The 17,523-nt window shown below is 46.2% G+C and overlaps 1 protein-coding gene across 3 annotated transcripts in view; it reads left to right on the top strand.

Moving 5' to 3' along the window:
• CCDC149 (coiled-coil domain containing 149) overlaps window positions 1-17,523 on the top strand; it is a 112,815-nt gene that overhangs the window by 59,973 nt on the left and 35,319 nt on the right. The gene's annotated exons all lie outside the window — the stretch shown is intronic.

Below are 17,523 nucleotides of genomic sequence, written 5' to 3'. Positions count from 1 at the left end.
AGCCAGCACAGATCAGGCATAAGGCAGGGCGACCAGACTCCCCACCCCCACCCCCCCCTTTTTTTTTTCACTGCTGGGGGGGTCTGATCGCCGCCACGCTGTGTGGCCGAGCGGGGGGGGGCTCCTCAAAGCCCCCCTCCGCAGCGCGATTCCTTCCTCCCTCCCTCACCTTCGCTCCATGAGCAGCACAGGACGGCGATGCATCCTGCGCCGCCTCTAATAGGCTTCCGCCTATCACGCAGCGGCGATCCCCGGCCAATCAGATGCCGGGGATCGCCGATCTCCTTAGCGCCGTATTGATGTAAACAGCGAGGATTTCTTCACCATGTGTTTACAATTAGCCTGCGAGCTGCGATCGGAGGCTCGCAGACTGTTCACGGAGACACCCTCTGTGCCCCATGCGCCGCTCTCCTTCATGCATGAAGTACTATCTCCTCCTATAACAGCGCGTCTTGCGTCTGCTGTAAGGAGGGATGGAGGCGGGGCAGCGGTTCCCATGGTAGCGGCGATGCATATCGCCGCTGCCCCGCCTCCTTCCCTCCTTACAGCAGACGCAAGACTCGTTGCTGTTATAGGAGGAGAAAGTACTTCATGCATGAAGGAGAGCGGCGCATGGGGGAATCCGGAAGCGGCCTCCCGCCCGCTTATAAGGTAACAGAAGCGGCGGGGGCACCACCTACGTATACTGGGCACTATACTAGCCATGCTGGGGCACTATACTAGCTATAGCTGGGCACTATACTAGCCATGCTGGGCACTATACTAGCCATGCTGGGCACTATACTAGCCATGCTGGGCACTATACTAGCTATAGCTGGGCACTATACTAGCTATAGCTGGGCACTATACTAGCTATAGCTGGGCACTATACTAGCTATAGCTGGGCACTATACTAGCTATAGCTGGGCACTATACTAGCTATAGCTGGGCACTATACTAGCTATAGCTGGGCACTATACTAGCTATAGCTGGGCACTATACCAGCTATAGCTGGGCACTATACCAGCTATAGCTGGGCACTATACTAGCTATAGCTGGGCACTATACTAGCTATAGCTGGGCACTATACTAGCTATAGCTGGGCACTATACTAGCTATAGCTGGGCACTATACTAGCTATAGCTGGGCACTATACTAGCTATAGCTGGGCACTATACTAGCTATAGCTGGGCACTATACTAGCTATAGCTGGGCACTATACTAGCTATAGCTGGGCACTATACTAGCTATAGCTGGGCACTATACTAGCTATAGCTGGGCACTATACTAGCTATAGCTGGGCACTATACTAGCTATAGCTGGGCACTATACTAGCTATAGCTGGGCACTATACTAGCTATAGCTGGGCACTATACTAGCTATAGCTGGGCACTATACTAGCTATAGCTGGGCACTATGCTAGCTATAGCTGGGCACTATGCTAGCTATAGCTGGGCACTATGCTAGCTATAGCTGGGCACTATGCTAGCTATAGCTGGGCACTATGCTAGCTATAGCTGGGCACTGCACTGGCCATGCTGGGCACTATACTAGCCATGCTGGGCACTATACTAGCCATGCTGGGACACTATACTAGCCATGCTGGGCACTATACTAGCCATGCTGGGCACTATACTAGCCATCCTGGGGCACTATACTAGCTATAGTTGGGCACTATACTAGCTATAGCTGGGCACTATACTAACTATAGCTGGGCACTATACTAACTATAGCTGGGCACTATACTAGCTATAGCTGGGCACTATACTAGCTATAGCTGGGCACTATACTAGCTATAGCTGGGCACTATACCAGCTATAGCTGGGCACTATACTAGCTATAGCTGGGCACTATACCAGCTATAGCTGGGCACTATACTAGCTATAGCTGGGCACTATACTAGCTATAGCTGGGCACTATACTAGCTATAGCTGGGCACTATACTAGCTATAGCTGGGCACTATACTAGCTATAGCTGGGCACTATACTAGCTATAGCTGGGCACTATACTAGCTATAGCTGGGCACTATACTAGCTATAGCTGGGCACTATGCTAGCTATAGCTGGGCACTATGCTAGCTATAGCTGGGCACTATGCTAGCTATAGCTGGGCACTATGCTAGCTATAGCTGGGCACTATGCTAGCTATAGCTGGGCACTATGCTAGCTATAGCTGGGCACTATGCTAGCTATAGCTGGGCACTATGCTAGCTATAGCTGGGCACTATGCTAGCTATAGCTGGGCACTATGCTAGCTATAGCTGGGCACTATGCTAGCTATAGCTGGGCACTATGCTAGCTATAGCTGGGCACTATGCTAGCTATAGCTGGGCACTATGCTAGCTATAGCTGGGCACTATGCTAGCTATAGCTGGGCACTATGCTAGCTATAGCTGGGCACTATACTAGCTATAGCTGGGCACTATACTAGCTATAGCTGGGCACTATACTAGCTATAGCTGGGCACTGCACTGGCCATGCTGGGCACTATACTAGCCATGCTGGGCACTATACTAGCCATGCTGGGACACTATACTAGCCATGCTGGGCACTATACTAGCCATGCTGGGCACTATACTAGCCATCCTGGGGCACTATACTAGCTATAGCTGGGCACTATACTAGCTATAGCTGGGCACTATACTAACTATAGCTGGGCACTATACTAACTATAGCTGGGCACTATACTAGCTATAGCTGGGCACTATACTAGCTATAGCTGGGCACTATACTAGCTATAGCTGGGCACTATACTAGCTATAGCTGGGCACTATACTAGCTATAGCTGGGCACTATACTAGCTATAGCTGGGCACTATACTAGCTATAGCTGGGCACTATACTAGCTATAGCTGGGCACTATACTAGCTATAGCTGGGCACTATACTAGCTATAGCTGGGCACTATACTAGTCATGCTGGGCACTATACTAGCCATGCTGGGCACTATACTAGCCATGCTGGGCACTATACTAGCCATGCTGGGCACTATACTAGCCATGCTGGGCACTATACTAGCCATGCTGGGCACTATACTAGCCATGCTGGGCACTATACTAGCTATAGCTGGGCACTATACTATTAATGCTAGGCACTATACTAGCCATGCTGGGCACTATACTAGCCATGCTGGGCACTATACTAGCCATGCTGGGACACTATACTAGCCATGCTGGGCACTATACTAGCCATGCTGGGGCACTATACTAGCCATGCTGGGGCACTATACTAGCCATGCTGGGCACTATACTAGCCATCCTGGGGCACTATACTAGCCATCCTGGGGCACTATACTAGCCATCCTGGGGCACTATACTGGATATACTGGGGCACTATACTAGCTATAGCTGGGCACTATACTAGCTATACTGGGGCACTATACTAGCTATAGCTGGGCACTATACTAGCCATGCTGAGGCACTATATTAGCTATAGCTGGGCACTATACTAGCCATGCTGGGCACTATACTAGCCATGCTGGGCACTATACTAGCCATGCTGGGCACTATACTAGCCATGCTGGGCACTATACTAGCCATGCTGGGCACTATACTAGCCATGCTGGGGCACTATACTAGCCATGCTGGGCACTATACTAGCCATGCTGGGCACTATACTAGCCATCCTGGGGCACTATACTAGCCATCCTGGGGCACTATACTGGATATACTGGGGCACTATACTAGCTATAGCTGGGCACTATACTAGCCATGCTGAGGCACTATATTAGCTATAGCTGGGCACTATACTAGCCATGCTGGGCACTATACTAGCCATGCTGGGCACTATACTAGCCATGCTGGGCACTATACTAGCCATGCTGGGCACTATACTAGCCATGCTGGGCACTATACTAGCCATGCTGGGCACTATACTAGCCATGCTGGGCACTATACTAGCTATAGCTGGGCACTATACTAGCTATAGCTGGGCACTATACTAGCTATAGCTGGGCACTATACTAGCTATAGCTGGGCACTATACTAGCTATAGCTGGGCACTATACTAGCTATAGCTGGGCACTATACTAGCTATAGCTGGGCACTATACTAGCTATAGCTGGGCACTATACTAGCTATAGCTGGGCACTATACTAGCTATAGCTGGGCACTATACTAGCCATGCTGGGCACTATACTAGCCATGCTGGGCACTATACTAGCTATGCTGGGCACTATACTAGCTATGCTGGGCACTATACTAGCTATAGCTGGGCACTATACTAGCCATGCTGGGCACTATACTAGCCATGCTGGGCACTATACTAGCTATAGCTGGGCACTATACTAGCTATAGCTGGGCACTATACTAGCCATGCTGGGCACTATACTAGCCATGCTGGGCACTATACTAGCTATAGCTGGGCACTATACTAGCTATAGCTGGGCACTATACTAGCTATAGCTGGGCACTATACTAGCTATAGCTGGGCACTATACTAGCTATAGCTGGGCACTATACTAGCTATAGCTGGGCACTATACTAGCTATAGCTGGGCACTATACTAGCTATAGCTGGGCACTATACTAGCTATAGCTGGGCACTATACTAGCTATAGCTGGGCACTATACTAGCTATAGCTGGGCACTATACTAGCTATAGCTGGGCACTATACTAGCTATAGCTGGGCACTATACTAGCTATAGCTGGGCACTATACTAGCTATAGCTGGGCACTATACTAGCTATAGCTGGGCACTATACTAGCTATAGCTGGGCACTATACTAGCTATAGCTGGGCACTATACTAGCTATAGCTGGGCACTATACTAGTCATGCTGGGCACTATACTAGCTATAGCTGGGCACTATACTAGCTATAGCTGGGCACTATACTAGCCATGCTGGGCACTATACTAGCCATGCTGGGCACTATACTAGCCATGCTGGGCACTATACTAGCCATGCTGGGCACTATACTAGCTATAGCTGGGCACTATACTAGCTATAGCTGGGCACTATACTAGCTATAGCTGGGCACTATACTAGCTATAGCTGGGCACTATACTAGCTATAGCTGGGCACTATACTAGCTATAGCTGGGCACTATACTAGCTATAGCTGGGCACTATACTAGCTATAGCTGGGCACTATACTAGCTATAGCTGGGCACTATACTAGCTATAGCTGGGCACTATACTAGCCATGCTGGGCACTATACTGGCTATAGCTGGGCACTATACTAGCTATAGCTGGGCACTATACTAGCCATGCTGGGCACTATACTAGCTATGCTGGGCACTATACTAGCTATGCTGGGCACTATACTAGCTATAGCTGGGCACTATACTAGCCATGCTGGGCACTATACTAGCTATAGCTGGGCACTAGCTATAGCTGGGCACTATACTAGCTATAGCTGGGCACTATACTAGCTATAGCTGGGCACTATACTAGCTATAGCTGGGCACTATACTAGCTATAGCTGGGCACTATACTAGCTATAGCTGGGCACTATACTAGCCATGCGGGGCACTATACTAGCTATAGCTGGGCACTATACTAGCTATAGCTGGGCACTATACTAGCTATAGCTGGGCACTATACTAGCTATAGCTGGGCACTATACTAGCTATAGCTGGGCACTATACTAGCTATAGCTGGGCACTATACTAGCTATAGCTGGGCACTATACTAGCCATGCTGGGCACTATACTAGCCATGCTGGGCACTATACTAGCCATCCTGGGGCACTATACTAGCCATGCTGGGCACTATAGTAGCCATGCTGGGCACTATAGTAGCCATGCTGGGCACTATAGTAGCCATGCTGGGCACTATACTAGCCATGCTGGGCACTATACTAGCCATGCTGGGCACTATACTAGCTATAGCTGGGCACTATACTAGCTATAGCTAGGCACTATACTAGTCATGCTGGGCACTATACTAGCCATGCTGGGCACTATACTAGCCATGCTGGGGCACTATACTAGCTATAGCTGGGCACTATACTAGCTATAGCTGGGCACTATACTAGCTATAGCTGGGCACTATACTAGCTATAGCTGGGCACTATACTAGCTATAGCTGGGCACTATACTAGCCATGCTGGGCACTATACTAGCCATGCTGGGCACTATACTAGCCATGCTGGGCACTATACTAGCTATAGCTGGGCACTATACTAGCCATGCTGGGCACTATACTAGCCATGCTGGGCACTATACTAGCTATAGCTGGGCACTATACTAGCTATAGCTAGGCACTATACTAGTCATGCTGGGCACTATACTAGCCATGCTGGGCACTATACTAGCCATGCTGGGGCACTATACTAGCTATAGCTGGGCACTATACTAGCTATAGCTGGGCACTATACTAGCTATAGCTGGGCACTATACTAGCTATAGCTGGGCACTATACTAGCTATAGCTGGGCACTATACTAGCTATAGCTGGGCACTATACTAGCCATGCTGGGCACTATACTAGCTATAGCTGGGCACTATACTAGCTATAGCTGGGCACTATACCAGCTATAGCTGGGCACTATACTAGCCATGCTGGGCACTATACTAGCTATAGCTGGGCACTATACTAGCTATAGCTGGGCACTATACTAGCTATAGCTGGGCACTATACTAGCTATAGCTGGGCACTATACTAGCTATAGCTGGGCACTATACTAGCTATAGCTGGGCACTATACTAGCTATAGCTGGGCACTATACTAGCTATAGCTGGGCACTATACTAGCTATAGCTGGGCACTATACTAGCTATAGCTGGGCACTATACTAGCTATAGCTGGGCACTATACTAGCTATAGCTGGGCACTATACTAGCTATAGCTGGGCACTATACTAGCTATAGCTGGGCACTATACTAGCCATGCTGGGCACTATACTAGCTATAGCTGGGCACTATACTAGCTATAGCTGGGCACTATACTAGCTATAGCTGGGCACTATACTAGCCATGCTGGGCACTATACTAGCCATGCTGGGGCACTATACTAGCTATAGCTGGGCACTATACTAGCTATAGCTGGGCACTATACTAGCTATAGCTGGGCACTATACTAGCCATGCTGGGCACTATACTAGCCATGCTGGGCACTATACTAGCTATAGCTGGGCACTATACTAGCCATCCTGGGCACTATACTAGCCGTGCTGGGGCATTATATTAGCTATAGCTGGGCACTATACTAGCCATGCTGGGCACTATACTAGCCATGCTGGGCACTATACTAGCCATGCTGGGCACTATACTAGCCATGCTGGGCACACCATACTAGCCATACTGGGGTAACCACACTAGCCATGCTGGGCACTTTACTAGCTATAATGGGGTAACTATACTAGCCTAGCCATGCTGGGCACTTTACTAGCCATACTGGGGCACTATACTGGGCACTTTACTAGCTATACTGGAGCACTACCTACCCATACTGGACACTATATTAGCTATACTGGGGCACTACCTACCCATACTGGACACTATATTAGCTATACTGGGCGCTATACTAGGGCACTACCGACCCATACTGGGACTATACTAGCTATACTGGTCACAATACTAGCTACACTGGGGTAACTATACTAGCCATACTGGGGTAACTAAACTCCCTATACTGAGGCAACTATGCTAGCTATGCCGCCGCACCCCAGCCCCTCCCCCCGTAACACGCTGCGCACGACACTGTCCACTAGGTCGCGCGCACAATAACACCCCCCCCCCCCCCCCCTCCCGGGCCTCGGAGAAAGATTTGGTCAGTAAGTGGTCCCCGGGCCGGAAAAGGTTGGGGACCCCTGCTTTAAAGGACCACTATAGCAAAAAAAAAAAAGAAAAAAAAAAAAAAAAGTATGTAGTTAAAGGACAACTGTAACAAGAGGTATATGGAGGCTGCCATATTTCCTTTTAAGCAATATCAGTTGCCTGGCAATCCTGCTGCTCCTCTGCCTTTAATACTTTCAGCCATAGCCCCTGAACAAGCATGCAGCAGATCAGGTGTTTCTGACACTATTATCAGATCTGACAAGATTAGCTGCATGCTTGTTTCTGGTGTTGTTCAGACACTACTGCAGCCAAACAGATTAGCTGGACTGCCAGGGAACTGGTATTGTTTAGAGGAAATAATCATGGCAGCCTCCATATTCCTCATACTACAGCTGTCCTTTAAAAAATTGACAGAACCGACAGGTTATGGACTAGTCCATCTTCAGAATTCTCTGGGTTTTCTTTGTTTTCAAAAACATTCCCTGTATGGCAGTTGCTAAGTCTAACTGCCAAAATAGCAAAATACCAGCCCGCCTATCTACTCGCTTAGACTTAGCAACTGCCGTTCAGGAAATGTATTTGTAAACAAAGAAAACTGAGAATCCGCCATGAGGAGATGGACCAATACAAAACCTTAGCATTTAAACCACTTGCCGACCGCCCACAGCCGATGGGCGGCGGCAAAGTGGATGCCGAAAGGACCGCAATACGCCTATCGGCGTTGCGTCCTTTCGGCATGCCCAGGGAGTGATTGCGTCACTAGTGACACGCGCTTTCCCCCGGCAACTGGCTCCGCCCACCCGCGACGACAATCCGTCGGCCGTTCGGAAGCGCCGGCGGATTGTTAACCCCACGATCGTTGCATACAAAGTGTATAATACACTTTGTAATGTATACAAAGTGTATTATACAGGCTGCCTCCTGCTCTGGTGGTCCCAGTGTCCGAGGGACCACCAGGGCAGGCTGCAGCCACCCTAGTCTGCACCAAACACACTGATCCTGCCCCCTCTTCCCTCTGATCGCCCACAGCACCCCTCAGACCCCGCCCTGCCCACCCCCAGACCACTGTTTGCACCCAATCACTCCCCTAATCACCAATCAATCACTCCCTGTCACTATCTGTCAACGCTATTTTTTTATTTTAGGTCCTAACTGCCCCCTGGGGGCTCCTGATCACCTCCCCACCCCTCAGATTCTCCCCAGACCCCCCCCCCCCCCACCTCGTGAACTGTATGCACCTATCCCCCCTGTAATAACCCACTGATCACCTGTCAATCAACCATCAATCACCCCCTGTCACTGCCACCCATCAATCAGCCCCTAACCTTCCCCTTGCGGGCAATCTGATCACCCACCCACACCATCAGATCACCTCCCAAGTGCATTGTTTACATCTGTTCTCTCCTCTAAACACCCACTAATTACCCATCAATCACCCCCTGTCACCACCTGTCACTGCTATCCATCAGATCAGACCCCTATCTGCCCCTAGGGCACCCAATTACCCGCCCACACCCTCAGAACGCCCTCAGACCCCATCCCTGATCACTTCGCCAGTGCATTGTTTGCATCTATTCCCCCCTCTAATCACCCCTTGAGACACCCATCAATCACCTCCTGTCACCACCTGTCACCCACTAGCACCCCTACTCATCAGATCAGGCCCTAATTTGCCCCATGTGGGCTCATGATCACTCGGCCAAACCCTCAGATCCCCCTCAGACCCCCTTCCGATCACCTCCCCCAGTGCATTGATTGCATCTATTTTCCCCTCTAATCACCCCCTGAGACACCCATCAATCACCTCCTTTCACCCCCCCCCCCCCCTAGCACTCCTATCCATCAGATCAGGCCCAATACAACCTGTCATCTAAAAGGCCACCCTGCTTATGACCGTTTCCACAAAATTCGCCCCCTCATAGACCACCTGTCATCAAAATTTGCAGATGCTTATACCCCTGAACAGTCATTTTGAGGCACTTGGTTTCCAGATGACTACTCACGGTTTTGGGCCCCTAAAATGCCAGGGCAGTAGAGGAACCCCACAAGTGATCCCATTTTAGAAAAAAAGACACCCCAAGGTATTCAGTTAGGTGTATGACGAGTTCATAGAAGATTTTATTTTTTGTCACAAGTTGGCGGAAATTGATTTTTATTGTTTTTTTCACAAAGTGTCATTTTCTACTTACTTGTGACAAAACAATAAAATCTTCTATAAACTCAATATACACCTAACGGAATAACTTGGGGGTGTCTTCTTTCTAAAATGGGGTCACTTGTTGGGTTCCTATACTGCCCTGGCATTTTAGGGGCCCTAAACCGTGAGTAGTCGAGAAACCAAATGCCTCAAAATGACCCGTGAATAGGACGTTGGGCCCCTTAGCGCACCTAGGCTGCAAAAAAAGTGTCACACGTAGTATCGCCGTACTCGGGAGAAGTAGTACAATGTGTTTTGGGGTGTATTTTTACACATACCCATGCTGGGTGGGAGAAATATCTCTGTAAATGACAATTTTTTTGATTTTTTTACACACAATTGTCCATTTACAGAGGTATTTCTCCCACCCAGCATGAGTATGTGTAAAAATACACCCCAAAACACATTATACTACTTCTCCTGAGTACGGCGATACCACATGTGACACTTTTTTGCAGTCGCTAAGGGGCCCAACGTCCTATTCACAGGCCATTTTGAGGCATTTGCTTTCCAGACTACTCCTCACGGTTTAGGGCCCCTAAAATACCAGGGCAGTGTAGGAACCCCACAAGTGACCCCATTTTAGAAAGAAGACACCCCAAGGTATTCCGTTAGTAGTATGGTGAGCTCATAGAAGATTTTGTTTTATCACAAGTTAGTGGAAAATGACACTTTGTGGGAAAAAAAAATCAATTTCCGCTAACTTGTGACAAAAAATAAAATCTTCTATAAACTCACCATACACCTAAAGGAATACCTTGGGATGTCTTCTTTCTAAAATGGGGTCACTTGTGGGGTTCCTATACTGCCCTGGCATTTTAAGGGCCCTAAACCGTGAGGAGTAGTCTAGAAACCAAATGCCTCAAAATGACCTGTGAAATCCTAAAGGTACTCAAAGGATGTTGGGCCCCTTAGCGCAGTTAGGGTGCAAAAAAGTGCCACACATGTGGTATCGCCATACTCAGGAGAAGTAGTATAATGTGTTTTGTGGTGTATTTTTACACATACCCATGCTGGGTTGGAGAAATATCTCTGTAAATAGACAATAGTGTGTAAAAAAAAATAAAAATTGTCATTTACAGAGATATTTCTCCCACCCAGCATGGGTATGTGTAAAAATACACCACAAAACACATTATACTACTTCTCCTGAGTACGTCGGTACCACGTGTGGCACTTTTTTGCAGCCTAACTGCGCTAAGGGGTCCAAAGTCCAATGAGCACCTTTGGGCTTTACAGGGCTGCTTACAACTTAGCACCCCCCAAAATGCCAGGACAGTAAACACACCCCACAAATGACCCCATTTTGGAAAGTAGACACTTCAATGTATTCAGAGAGGGGCATGGTGAGTCCGTGGCAGATTTAAAAAAAATTTTTGTCACAAGTTAGAAATGGAAACTTTTTTTTTTTGGTCTCAGTGTCATTTTCTGCTAAATTGTGACAAAAAATAAAATCTTCTATGAACTCACCATGCCTCTCATTGAATACTTTGGGATGTCGGAGATGCTTCAAAATGGGAAAATTCACTTTTTGCACCATAGTTTGTAAACACTATAACTTTTACCCAAACCAATAAATATACACTGAATGTTTTTTTTTTTTTTATTTGGCCAAAAATGTATACAGAAATTTTTACATTATTTGACAAATTTTATCACAGAAAGTAAAAAAAAAATCATTTTTTTGACAAAATTCATGTCTTTTTTGATGAATATAATAAAAACTAAAAATCGCAGCAGCAATCAAATGGCACCAAAAGAAAGCTGTATTAGTGACAAGAAAAGGAGGAAAATTCATTTAGATAGTAGGTTGTATAACTGAGCAATAAACCGTTTAATCTGCATTGGTCTGAATGGAAAAAAAGGCTCTGGTCCTTAAGGGGTAGAAAGACTGTGGTCCTCAAGTGGTTAAACTCACTTTTTTTTTTTGCTGTAGTGGTCCTTTAAATGCAGGCATGTATCCTAAGCTGTGGCTTCCTTATTGGCAATCTCTGAAGCTGTGTGTATTATACTCTGAGCTGTCACTTCTCTGCTTGTCGCTGAAGTTCTGTGTTGACGCTCAGTTCCTGCCCAGACTTCCATTTCATGCTTCTGTAGTTTCACTTTTCTTTGATTCTGTAACATTTCATTCTGTGTTTTCTGCATCTTTTTCTTTCAAATGACTTTTTTTTCTGTGTGTTTTTCCCTTATATATTTTATTGCTACAATGATTTGAACTTGTTTCACATGGACAGAGGCAAGCATCATTTAAATGGAAAAGTATAGTTTGTTAAAGTTTTGTATTTTTAACTTTATTTTGCAAGTTTTATGAACTGATGTTTTGGGGATTTTCAATAAGTCACTTTGCTAACATGCTGTGTTTTCTAATAAGGAAGCCCAGCACTGCCTGCAGGCGAAGACCATTATTTTGGCTAGAAGATAAAGAAGCCTACTTGAATATGTTTAATGAAAAAATATATACTCTAACCCTTCCAACTCCAGGATAGTGTATTTATATGGACCCTGAGCAGAGGCACTGGGTATGCATTTAACCATACCCATGCTAAATGTGTCGTTACATTCATATCCTGTGTTAAACTCTCTGCCTCCCAATTTGCCCGTTCTAAATTACACTGCAGCGGCGACTCTGCCAAAAGTCGAGCTGTGACCTCAGAACATGAAGGATCCTCTCTGCGCATGCGCAGGCTTTCCCATACATGTATGACGCACGGCAAATGTGAGGGGAACAGAGGAGGAAGAAGCCAGGAAGACTGTGGGTCCTCTCTGCGCATGCGCAGGCTTCCTGTGTATGTATGACACAGAGGTGAGGGGAACAGAGGAGGAAGAAGCCAGGAAGCCTGTGGGTCCTCTATGCGCATGCGCAGGCTTCCCATACATGTATGACGCACAGCAGAGGTGAGGGGAACACAGGAGGAAGAAGCGAGGAAGCCTGTGAGGCCTCTCTGCGCATGCCCAGGTTTCCTGTGTATGTATGATGCACAGCAGAGGTGAGGGGAACAGAGGAGGAAGAAGCCAGGAAGCCTATGGGTTCTTTCTGCACATGCGCAGGTTTCCTGCGTATGTATGATGCACAGCAGAGGTGAGGGGAACACAGGAGGAAGAAGCCAGGAAGCCTGTGGGTCCTCTCTGCGCATGCGCAGGCTTCCCATACATGTATGACGCATGGCAGATGTGAGAGGAACAGAGGAGGAAGAAGCCAGGAAGCCTGTGGGTCCTCTCTGCACATGCGCAGGCTTCCCATACATGTATGACGCACGGCAGATGTGAGAGGAACAGAGGAGGAAGAAGCCAGGAAGCCTGTGGGTCTCTGCGCATGCCCAGGTTTCCTGTGTATGTATGACGCACAGCAGAGGTGAGGGGAACAGAGGAGGAAGAAGCCAGGAAGCCTGTGGGTCCTCTCTGCACATGCGCAGGCTTCCCATACATGTATGACGCACGGCAGATGTGAGAGGAACAGAGGAGGAAGAAGCCAGGAAGCCTGTGGGTCCTCTGCGCATGCCCAGGTTTCCTGTGTATGTATGACGCACAGCAGAGGTGAGGGGAACAGAGGAGGAAGAAGCCAGGAAGCCTGCGCAGAGAGGTCACATGCTCTGAGGTCACAGCGCGACTTGTGGCAGAGTAGCCGCTGCAATGTAATTTAGAACGGGCAAACTGGGAGCCAGAGATTTTAACACCGGTTATGGTGAGTGGATCAGCATTGCCAATTATACGTTGGTATGCTTAAATGCCTACCCAGTGCCCTCTGCTCATTGTCCCTTTATTTTTGTTTGTTACACTCCTGCCACCATGCCTCACTCATGCTAATATTTCCAGCAGTGTTTGCTGGCTTGTGGCTTTCCTGAGACTATAATACAGGCGGTGTTCCTAGTGGATCCGGGTGACTGAAGGAGGATGTTGCTGTATTTGCAGTTGCAGAAAACTAGTAAAACCAGTCGGTGAACTATTCATGCCATGTGCTCCGCTGCACAGCTGTACTCAGAAAGGGACCTTTAACTGAGGACTGAATGTCATCCCAATCAGTAGCGGATACCCCTTTTCCCATGCAAAATCTTTACCTTTCCTCTAATAGCTCATCAGGGGGGTCTGTATGGGTGTGTATTGACGTGAAACCCATCCCACAGTGTGATATCCTTGTTGCATTGTGGGAGATAACAGCTGTCTACTAAGTTTTTCTGTAGGTAGATACAGTGGGTTGCAAAAGTATTAGGCTCCCTTGAAGTTTTCCACATTTTGTCACATTACTGCCACAAGCATGCATTAATTTTTTTGGTATTCCACATGAAAGACCAATACAAAGTGGTGTACATGTGAGAAGTGGATCGAAAATCCTATATCATTCCAAACATTTTTTACAAATCAATAACTGCAAAGTGGGGTCTGCGTAAATTATTCGGCCCCCTAAGTCAATACTTTGTAGAACCACCTTTTGCTGCAATTACAGCTGCCAGTCTTTTAGGGTATGTCTCTACCAGCTTTGCACATCTAGAGACTGAAATCCTTGCCCATTCTTCTTTGCAAAACAGCTCCAGCTCAGTCAGATTAGATGGACAGCGTTTGTGAACAACAGTTTTCAGATCTTGCCACAGATTCTCGATTGGATTTAGATCTGGACTTTGACTGGGCCATTCTAACACATAGATATGTTATGTTTTAAACCAGTGGTGCTCAACCTTTTTTGGCCCGAGGGCCAAACTTCAAATCAAGAAAAATCTCGAGGGGGCGAAACACATGCATACAAAATTTCGATGTAAAACGTTTAACGTTTTTCTAGTAACAGTTAACATGGTGTTGGAAATGGAAAGAAAACAACAATATAAGAATTGTTGTACTCACCATTTGATGCACATTTTCTTAATGAGAAGTTTGTGGCTGTTTGGGTGTATGCACAGGGCAGATATATCATTCCAAACATTTTTACAAATACATAACTGCAAAGTGGGGTCTGCGTAATTATTCAGCCCCCTGAGTCAATATTTTGTAGAACCACCTTTTGCTGCAATTACAGCTGCCAGTCTTTTAGGGTATGTCTCTACCAGCTTTGCACATCTAGAGACTGAAATCCTTGCCCATTCTTCTTTGCAAAACAGCTCCAGCTCAGTCAGATTAGTTGGACAGCGTTTGTGAACAGCAGTTTTCAGATCTTGCCATAGATTCTCGATTGGATTTAGATCTGCACTTTGACTGGGCCATTCTAACACATAGATATATTATGTTTTAAATCTGACCTGGTGCACACCAGAGGAGTTTTTCTGAGCGTTTTGAGTTTTTAAATCTGCTGCTAATGTTATCCTATGTGTCTGTGTACACTGGAGCAATGAGGTTTTGTTTGGAATCATGTATGATTTTCGTTCCACTTCTCACAGGTACACCACTTTGTATTGGTCTTTCACGTGGAATTCCAATAAGATTGATTCATGTTTGTGGCAGTAATGTGACAAAATGTGGAAAACTTCAAGGGGCAGAATACTTTTGCATGCAAGCCACTGTATGTGACCCGGGTCTGGTGACATTGGTGACATGCTGGGAGCTGTACGAGGAGGCAGCACAGCAGCCGGTCACTGCAGCAGTGAAGAGGACCTGCACCCAAAGGTTTTGTAAGGTTCCACTGTGCACTGCTCTGCAACATTAGAAAGTAATGCCCCTCCCCTTCCCCCCCCCCCCCCCTCTTCATTTTTGCCAGTTGGTTGAGACTGCCGGATGGCTGAGGTTTGGATAGCTGGGGCTTTACAGTGTGATCTCTACCTTTTTTACCTACCCCATTGTTAGGAGCTCCAGGAAGTGGAAAAAGGTTTTCACCCTGCTTTGTGCAGACTCGTGTATCATTGAAACCAGGGGGTAATTTATCATAATTTTAATACCAAGTCAAATACTGCTACTGTGGTCTCCATCAAGTTGCTAAAAAAGTTGTTGCTGCAAATTTTAAAGGACCACTGCCACGGAAATCTTAAAACCTCAAAATATATATAAACGTATAGAGCAAAAAAGTGCATTTCTCCCAGAGTAAAATTAGCCATACATTACTTTTATCCTGTTACTGTCACTTACAGTAAGTAGTAGAAATCTTGCAGAACTGAGAAGTTTTGGACTAGTCCATCTCCTCATGGGGGATTCTCTGGGATTTCTTTATTTTCAAAAGCATTTAGTGAATGGTAGTTGCTCCATCCAACTGCCCAAAAAAGTGTGCTGCGAGCAGGGAGGCTGGCCAGCATCTTTGTATAAATCCTTTTCAGGGAGTGTATTTATAAAGAATAAAGGCCATGCTGAGAATCCCCTATGGAGAGAAGGACTTGCTCAAAACCTGTCGGTAATGTCAGATTTCCACTACTTACTGTAAGTGACAGCAACATAGGAGAAAAGTCATTTATGGCTCATTTTACTCTGGAAGAAACTTGCTTATTTATGTGTTTTTATATATTTAACAGTTTAAGATTTTCATGACCGTGATCCTTTAAAGTGAACCTCCGGACTAAAAATCGACTCAGCAGCACTGAAAAGGCCTGGTGTTTCTTTAACAGTTTCACAGCATCAGAACTTTGTTTCTCTTATACAAGCCTCATTTTTAGCTGTACAGAAAAAAACTGCCCGGGCTTTTTTTCCCTGATGCTGTGCAAAGCATGATGGGATTGCTGATGTTGTTGCTCTCATTCTGCTGTTTTGGTGCAATTTTTTTTTTTTTTACATTTTGAATTTGACATTTGAAGCCTAGCATGTGCAGCTGGGAGGGTTATCAGGACACAGGACAGTTGGAACTGTGTCTCCTGCTCCTTGTCACCTCCTTTCAACCAAAAAGATGGCTGCCCCCATGACAAAGATGGCAGCCCCCATGAATCACAAACATTTGCCTGTTCTTTTAAAACAGGGTGGGTAAAAAAATATATTACCTATCTATTCTAATTAACATAACTAATGTAACTTAATGACAGTATGTTTGTTTAGGCTGAAGTTCCCCTTTAAGTTGTAAGATCATATTGAATTGCACTCAGTCACAGGTTGTGTAGTGATCACATATGTTGTACCGTGTTGTGTGTTTTGTTTTTTGTTTTTTACTTTACTGGAGTAGCCTGAAGTCCCTTGTGACTGCTTGGCAGTTTAGTCCATCGGTTGACATTCTACTAGGAAAATATCCAAGGCTGTATCCGGTACAAGATTATTCCACGCTGTCACTGCCGGTAAAAAGGAAACAAATTTAAAAAAAGATACCTTCAGAATAATACTTTCCACAACCAATGGTTGCTTGAGGTTATTCTCATGTCATTTACAGTGACGACAGTTTTGCACAGGTGTTTCCTTGTGGTTCATTTTTTAGTGTTGTATGATGTGATCATATTCCTTTATATTTCCGTTTCCCTGTTTTGAATACATTTCATTTTTTAGTCTTTACTGTAGTTGAAGGCTCTCTATGCCTCTTAATAATTTAGTTATTAGCCAACACAACATTCAATTAGCAGGTGACAGGATAGTCCTACAATTACTTGTTGACTTTCAGACTTCAGACTTTGCACATAACCAACTATCCACATGCACCATGCCAACGATTCAGAGTATACCAACACAAGGTAAAGAATTGGCTCTTAGGGGCATGCAGAAGTATCAAAAAGTAATCTTTATTCAGAAATATCAAGAAGCTTTG

This window comes from Hyperolius riggenbachi, chromosome 1, assembly GCF_040937935.1.
Source record: "Hyperolius riggenbachi isolate aHypRig1 chromosome 1, aHypRig1.pri, whole genome shotgun sequence".
NCBI classification, from domain to species: Eukaryota; Metazoa; Chordata; class Amphibia; order Anura; family Hyperoliidae; genus Hyperolius; species Hyperolius riggenbachi.
The sequence above is the reverse complement of the archived record's forward strand: the minus strand, read 5'-3'. Positions and strand labels throughout refer to the sequence as shown.